Source organism: Physella acuta, unplaced genomic scaffold, assembly GCF_028476545.2.
Source record: "Physella acuta isolate Inbredline_101_S28 unplaced genomic scaffold, ASM2847654v3 ptg001009l, whole genome shotgun sequence".
Classification (NCBI taxonomy): Eukaryota; Metazoa; Mollusca; class Gastropoda; family Physidae; genus Physella; species Physella acuta.
This window is the reverse complement of record NW_026732526.1, coordinates 95,691-104,124: the sequence shown is the minus strand read 5'-3', so window position 1 is coordinate 104,124 and position 8,434 is coordinate 95,691. Positions and strand designations below refer to the sequence as shown.

The window sequence follows — 8,434 nt, the reverse complement described above, 5'->3', positions numbered from 1 at the left end:
ACTACGAATTGAACAGTTTCTTTAGTATGTCCCACTTAATATGACTACCAATTGAACAGTTTCTTTAGTATGTCCCACTTAATATGACTACCAATTGAACAGTTTCTTTAGTATGTCCCACATCACCCCAACTGAACTGCTTTCTGGTATCTCCTCTCAAGCATGAATTTAATCCTTGCATGTGATCTGATGTAAGGCTGACATTTGGGATTTTCTTAGCTCTTACTTTTCATCTAGGTTTCCGATCAATGGTAAATTATTTGGAAATCTAATTTTATGGAATCGAGTAAACTTAAGGAAAAGGTCTATAAGGCAAAGGAGTTATATTTCTTGACCACAGCATGTTTATTAAATACGAGCTGACCCATATTTCTTGACCACAGCATGTTTATTAAATACGAGCTGACCCATATTTCTTGACCACAGCATGTTTATTAAATACGAGCTGACCCATATTTCTTGACCACAGCATGTTTATTAAATACGAGCTGACCCATATTTCTTGACCACAGCATGTTTATTAAATACGAGCTGACCCATATTTCTTGACCACAGCATGTTTATTAAATACGAGCTGACCCATATTTCTTGACCACAGCATGTTTATTAAATACGAGCTGACCCATATTTCTTGACCACAGCATGTTTATTAAATACGAGCTGACCCATATTTCTTGACCACAGCATGTTTATTAAATACGAGCTGACCCATATTTCTTGACCACAGCATGTTTATTAAATACGAGCTGACCCATATTTCTTGACCACAGCATGTTTATTAAATACGAGCTGACCCATATTTCTTGACCACAGCATGTTTATTAAATACGAGCTGACCCATATTTCTTGACCACAGCATGTTTATTAAATACGAGCTGACCCATATTTCTTGACCACAGCATGTTTATTAAATACGAGCTGACCCATATTTCTTGACCACAGCATGTTTATAAAATACGAGCTGACCCATATTTCTTGACCACAGCATGTTTATAAAATACGAGCTGACCCATATTTCTTGACCACAGCATGTTTATTAAATACGAGCTGACCCATATTTCTTGACCACAGCATGTTTATTAAATACGAGCTGACCCATATTTCTTGACCACAGCATGTTTATTAAATACGAGCTGACCCATATTTCTTGACCACAGCATGTTTATTAAATACGAGCTGACCCATATTTCTTGACCACAGCATGTTTATTAAATACGAGCTGACCCATATTTCTTGACCACAGCATGTTTATTAAATACGAGCTGACCCATATTTCTTGACCACAGCATGTTTATTAAATACGAGCTGACCCATATTTCTTGACCACAGCATGTTTATTAAATACGAGCTGACCCATATTTCTTGACCACAGCATGTTTATTAAATACGAGCTGACCCATATTTCTTGACCACAGCATGTTTATTAAATACGAGCTGACCCATATTTCTTGACCACAGCATGTTTATTAAATACGAGCTGACCCATATTTCTTGACCACAGCATGTTTATTAAATACGAGCTGACCCATATTTCTTGACCACAGCATGTTTATTAAATACGAGCTGACCCATATTTCTTGACCACAGCATGTTTATTAAATACGAGCTGACCCATATTTCTTGACCACAGCATGTTTATTAAATACGAGCTGACCCATATTTCTTGACCACAGCATGTTTATTAAATACGAGCTGACCCGCGACCCGCCAACGCTTCCTTTATTTATAGTTATTTAAACTATTTAAACAATTTTTGCATTATTATCTGTTTAATGAAAATCATTTATTACCATCTTTTTAGTGCATAATTATTAATTATATAGACCTTACTTCACTGTGGAGTATAGGGCAGTCACAAATCTCCGCCATTTCACTCTGTCCTGGGCGAGCCACTTCAATTCGTGACAGGTCTTGCCAGTATTGTAGCCCTGCACTTCTTCCATCTCTCTCCTCCAATGTTTCTTCCAGACTTTTTTCTTCGGGGGGGGGGGGGGGGGGGTTAGGGGGGGAAGAGCACTTGATATTTTCAGGGGGTGGACGCTGGCAAAAGTATTTTCTATATAAATTCCATTTCGTTCGGGGAGGGGCGGTAGACTTTCTTTCTTTTGTTGAGTGTATATTTGGTTGAATGTGGCAAAATGATCATTCTGCCAAGGTAGTCAAACCTAAGAAGATTTTTAATTTTCTTACAAAAAAAAAAGGAAGTAAGAAAAGAAAAAAAATTCAATTTTACCCCGTTGGATGCCCTCCTGATGTGGATGCCCCCCCCCCCCCCCTCTGCACGCCACTGTCACACGACCAAGCGACGCCATTGAAACAACGCATGCGCTTGGATTATAAAAATCGCATGAAAACCTTGAGTATATGTTAATCACTCACCGAAATAATGAGGTAGAACACACTTCGGTGACCGCCCATGCGTAAGGGACGCAGAGAGGCGCTCTCGGGAGCCCCCGATTACATTACCGCAGAGGCGCCATAGTGCTCGCAGGGGAACCTGGGCGCTTCGGGTCGTGTAATCTACGGGGCGCCGGAGGTTGCTCCTGTTGAAGTTTTAACGCTGAATATAGCAGTACCCCTTACCGGCTATGCAGGACGCACGATTAACGGATGCCAAGTGCTAACATAGCCTCTCGTGATTTCTGGGCGCCAAATGTGTATTGATGAAAATCGCACCCTCCCGGGCGCCGCTCATTTCAAATTTTAATTACCTTGTTAACTGAAACCTTCCCGGGAGTATTCACATCAACTCCTTAAAGTTTTATAGCACTCGGATAAAAGGTGTTGAGCCGCATCGGAATTCATTTTTTTTAATATACCGTATATAGAGCAGAATAGTATACATTAGCGTTCACACTTACAGAACATGTTGTAGAACATTTTATATAACAAACATGATCATTGACACGGAGCGTCTGCTATATAGGCCCAGACAATTAAAATAAAAAGTAATCAAAGTAAAAAAAAAAACGTAGATAGTGGACACACAGCTTTTTTTTTTTTTTTTTTAAAAAGGAAAATGGTGTAGCCACGGTGCTTGCGATTCAACAATAAATTATCTAAAAATTAGAGAACATGCAAGATTTTATAAATTTTATTGGAGTGCCAGCAACTGGAGCCAGTGGCGTAGCGAGGTAGGGTGTCACCCGGTGCGGCACTTAATGGTGTCACCCCCTCAGAGGTGTAGCGACTCTTCCCGGGGCAAACTTTCAGTTTTCGATTTGCACCCCCTTCCTCGAACTTTCGATTTGCACCCCCCCCTCAAATTTTTCTCTATATATTTTACTATTTTTTGTCTTGGTGTCACCCCCTAAATAGTGTCACCCGGTGCGGTCCGCACCCATCCCATCGCTACGCCTCTGACTGGAGCTAGACAGTTTCGATGAACAAGGCTAAATATTTGTTTGCTGAAAGGCTCGAATTCTTCGAAAACTTGCATCTGCCAAGTTCATTAAACGTATTTAGATCGCGTTATAACTATACTAAGTCTATTATTAAGACAAATTTCACAAAAAAACGTTTTAATTTTAATAACAAGCTTTTATGTCTTAATGCACTAAAAAGTAGAAAATAAATTATAGACTACTATTTAAATAAATATAAAGAAAAGCGTGGTTCACTTTAGTAACTATTGGGTAACTTGTTTAGTAGGTCAAGTCTAGTGTACATGTCGTAAGTGTAAACGCGGTGTTAGACATGTACATTTATACATGTCGTAATTGTAAACGGGGTATAACAAAAAGGGAATCTACTCTAATTAACTGTAATAGACAGAATACACATTTTGTATCTGTCTAGATCTAAAATATTTAATACAGATCTAGAATCTTGATCAGTTCAAAGTTGTTGAAAATTAATTTCAGGACACGATTATTAGACTCTACTCTTGGCCCTCACTTAATGGTAATTGATTCAATTAGAATCTAGATCTAGATTAGATTTAGCGGTAATCTATCGACTTTCGTTTTAGGTTTTAGATTTAGGCTTTAGGTTAGTAGGTCCTTTTACATAGGTTCGTAAAATCGCCCGCGACTAGTCATGTGAAAAACAGGTGACTCCTTAAATTTTAATAATTATTTCACATTTTGAGGAGGATTTATGTTTTGAAAAATACAAAAATGTTTCCTTGTTTCATTTAGATCTAGATCTATGTACCTGTTTGGTAATCTATCGTTTTGGGTACGTAAAATCGCCCGCGGCTATTAATGTACGAAAACGTTACCTCATTGTCAAGGCTGTAATAGAAGTATATTGTGATATGTTTGTGTCAAATATTATAGATACATGAATAATGAACCTAAATCAATGGCTAAATATAATTAAATATATCAATATAGGCCAGAAATTGACTTTAAACAGCAGTGTCTGCAAGCAAGATTTGCTATATAAATAGCAGCCATTTGTAAAATAGAGTGACTTCCGCCTGAATCTCGGCTATAAGTCTATAAAAATAAAACTAACAAGATGTCTGCTATAGTAAATGAGCATGGTTGCATCTGTTGGAAACATCGTTGGTGTTCATTTATTACTGAAAAGTTTTAATTCAATTGTTTAAAAACCAGTAGGTACATAAATGAAACAAGGAAATATTTTGGTATTTTTCAAAACATAAATCCTCCTCAAAATGTGAAATAATTATTAAAATGTAAGGAGTCACCTGTTTTTCACACTACTAGTCGCGGGCGATTTTACGTACCTAAAACGATAGATTACCACCTGTTTTTAAACATTTAAATTAAAACTTTTCAGTAATAAATGAAGACTAGCGATGTTTCCAACAGATGCAACCATGCTCATTTACTATAGCAGCCATCTTGTTTATTTTTTTTAATTGTTAACTTATAGCACAAGATTCAGGGGTAGCTACTCTAACTTACAGATGGCCGCTTTTTATTTAGCAAATCCTGCTCGCAAACACTGCTATTTAAAGTTAATTTCTCGCCTATATTGATATATTTAGCCATTGATTTAGGTTTATTATTCATTTATCTATAATATTTGACACAAATATATCACAATATACTTCTATTATAGCCTTAACAATGAGGTAGCTTTTTCGGACATTACTAGCTGCGGGCGATTTTACGTACCTAAAACGCTAGATTACCATTAATTAGTCTAATCTATCGTTTTAGGTATGTAAAATCGGCCGAGACTAGTAATGTGAAAAAAGGTGACTCATACAATTTTAGTAATTATTTCACATTTTCAGGAGGATTTATGCTTTGAAAGTTACAAAAATGTTTCAAGGTTTCATTCATGTACCTGTTTTTAAACAATTGTTTAATGTTTACTGTATAAAAACTTTTAAGTAATAAATAAAAACTAGCGATAGTGATGTTTTCATCAGATACAACCAAGCTCATTTACTTTAGCTGCCATCTTGTTTGAGTTTTTTTGTAACATTATATAGTGCGAGATTCAGGGGAAACAACACTCTAATTTACAAATGGCTGCTGTTTATATAAGCCTAGCAAATCTTGTTAACAAACACTGCTGTTAAAAGTTAATTTCTGGCGTATATTGATACCAGTGTCCGATAATGGAATCTTTTTAAAAAAAGGGGTGTTGGGTTGTTAGTAGTATTGTAATCTTGACTAATTTTATGGTTAGAAATTAGGGTTAGGCGTATGGTAGGACCAGGGTTAGGGTTAGGGACAGGGTTAGCATTGACATTAGCCAGCTATGTATGTATTTAGTTAACTACCCCTTTTTTAAAGAAGATTCCATTATTGGACACCTGTGTAAACATTCTCCCGATATATTTAGCCATTGACGTGGACGAAAAAGGCAGAGTGGACATTAAGGCTGACAATGACAATGTTGGCCATTGTTTTTGTTGGCTACATTTGTCTCGTCTCCTCTTTGTGTTTTGTCAGAACAAATCCATACAATAAGCATGGGTTTCCCCTTCTTTGATTCTGTACATTTACATCCCATTGTATCTAAAATATTCAATTCTAAAATAGACCTATATAACTTTTTAGTTAAAAAAAAAGAATTTATAGAAAGTATAGGGCCTATAGATCTAGGCCTGTAGATAGAGTCCTTGCATACATATATACGACATCATGGATAGTTTAGTATATAAACATCCGCCACCGCGGTGTACAGGTCCACATTCAAAATCTGTACTGTGAAAGTTTGTGTCAGATCTAAAGGAATTCCTTTATTTCGACTGCCAAGGGTTATATTAAACCAAGGTGATAGAGATCTGCAGTCAACAGAACGTAGACACTGTCAATTTTTACCCAATATTTATCCAAGTGGTGTGAGTGAAGCAACGGCAAATAAAATGCAGATATGTTCTCGACCCTTTGATTTTGGTAGGGGGAGTAAACAATAAATTTCATTTAAATTAACAAAAGACAACTGTTAATAAAACAAATATGCTCTGCCTTCATACATATTAATAGCAATAGACCAAAGTCAAAAGTAATAATAACATTTAATTGGAATATTTATTTAATATTTAGATCCTGAATCTAGCTCTAAATCTAATCATGTTGTTAACGAAATTAGATCTAGATTTAGAGTGTAAACATTTGGTGTGAACCACAGCTCACCAGACTGGTGGGGGTGGTGGTGGTGTCCTTTATGGTCCACACGTAAAGAATTATATATATAGATTAACAAGCCACCTCAGAAGTAGATTAGCTATTTTATTGGGGGTTTTGTAGGGGTTAAGTGGTCTCACATTTGTTACTGTAGTGTAGATCTACGAGATTTATTGCTACTAAATCGTGTACTTAACTTGAGAATCTAGAATTGATTCTAACTAGATCTAGATTTAAATAATCTATAATATAGATTCTATATTACTGCATTTTATGACAACATGAATAGAACGTTCTTCAATGCCTAAAAGTTTTTTTTTACATATTGTTTCTGTTCCGCGGGTGGGAGGTTCTTAAATATGATGAAGACATTTTTAAACACGTCCAGTGCTGTGCAACAGCTGATTGTGTACTGGCGGTGTTCACCACGGTGACGGTGGACGTAGGTATCTCGTGATTTAGGTCATGTGTTTGCAAGGTCTCTATAGAAGATTAATATAGGCTAGCAAGACATAGATTCTTGATATAGAAGCAAACACTCTATAAAAAATGGGGGGGGAGGGGAAAGGGGTAGCAAAAGGTGATAATTATTCTAGAATCTAAATTTATATTTTCGTTTATAAAAAAAATCTAAGGCCTAATGATAAATTTAAGGCAGATTTTAGACAGTGTAAAATATGGATGCACTGGGGTTAAAATATATGAAGGTATTGTATGCCCCCGATATGTGAAGGTTTTGTATGCCCTTAATATGTGAAGACATTGCCTAGTACTCAACCAAGCTGTTACATTTTTATGTAGATAGCAAGTTGCCCCATCTACTGGAAGGGGCCAAGACATTTTAAAAAAGTTAAATGGTGAATAATCTAGCTTTTATTTGCATTTATTTTATGACTGACTTTCTGAAGTGCAGCTGTTGTAAAATAACAAAAGAATTTTTATTGAGGTCATTCTCCTGGTCATTGGATAGTTGCTTTTGTAAAAGTTAAATCTGCTTCCAACAAAAATTCTTTTAATAGGGGTAATTGTGGTAAAAAGAAAGAAGTGGAAATAGCTTCCTTTATTAGTTCATCACTGTATGCTTCTAAAATGATACCTTTTGCATGATTGCTTACACAACTTTTTACTTTTTGCTGTTCCATTTAATGTTTATATTATGAAATTTCTTTTGTGTAGTTCTGAAATGAAATATATTATTATAATATAAGCTAAAGGTTCAAGCCATGAAGAATATAGTATATGGTATGAAAACGCTCTGTCTACAAAGTATATTACAACAAAAGCATAGGCTTTATGTTGTAGTATAAATGAGAAGCACCATTAAGGATATAGCTGTTTGAAACAAAAGTATCAAGTATGCCTCATTTTAAATTTAAGAGTCTCATTCTAATATAGATGTCATACAAGCTATTAATTATCATGTTTTCTTCTAAATTTATTACTTAGCACCAGCTATGAATTCTTCCTTAAAAAAAAATTGCCACTACCAATATTACAAGTCCAGTTTTTGAGAGTCTCCCCACCCTGCCCTTTGCATGACTTCAAACTAACAATTATATAATTGAACACATTTCTGGCCTGATAAAATAAAATTTAGACATTCCTTATTATGAATATTCATGAATATACAAAACAATTGTGAATTAAAGTATGTCAGAAAGAAATATTTTATTTAAATCTATGTCAGTCCTCACAAGCTGATGATGAAAGCAGGTACACAAAAGGGAACAAGGTTATATTATAAGGCAAACTGACACTAAAAATTTACATATCTGAGCCTTGGGGCGACAGAACACTGACCTCGACTGACTAGCGCCTTATATGAGCTATATATAGAAAAAAATTTCCCATGTAGGAACCTCCTCATAACTCCTGAG

General features: G+C 35.6%; 1 protein-coding gene across 1 annotated transcript in view; it reads left to right on the top strand.

Annotated features, from left to right (window-relative positions):
* Nucleotides 1-3,729: 3,729 nt before the first annotated feature.
* The window catches only part of LOC131954524 (protein MTO1 homolog, mitochondrial), a gene marked incomplete at its 3' end in the record, with an annotated part of 96,731 nt that continues 92,026 nt past the window's right edge, over nt 3,730-8,434 (top strand). Inside the window, 1 exon segment of the mRNA XM_059318262.1 lies at nt 3,730-3,903.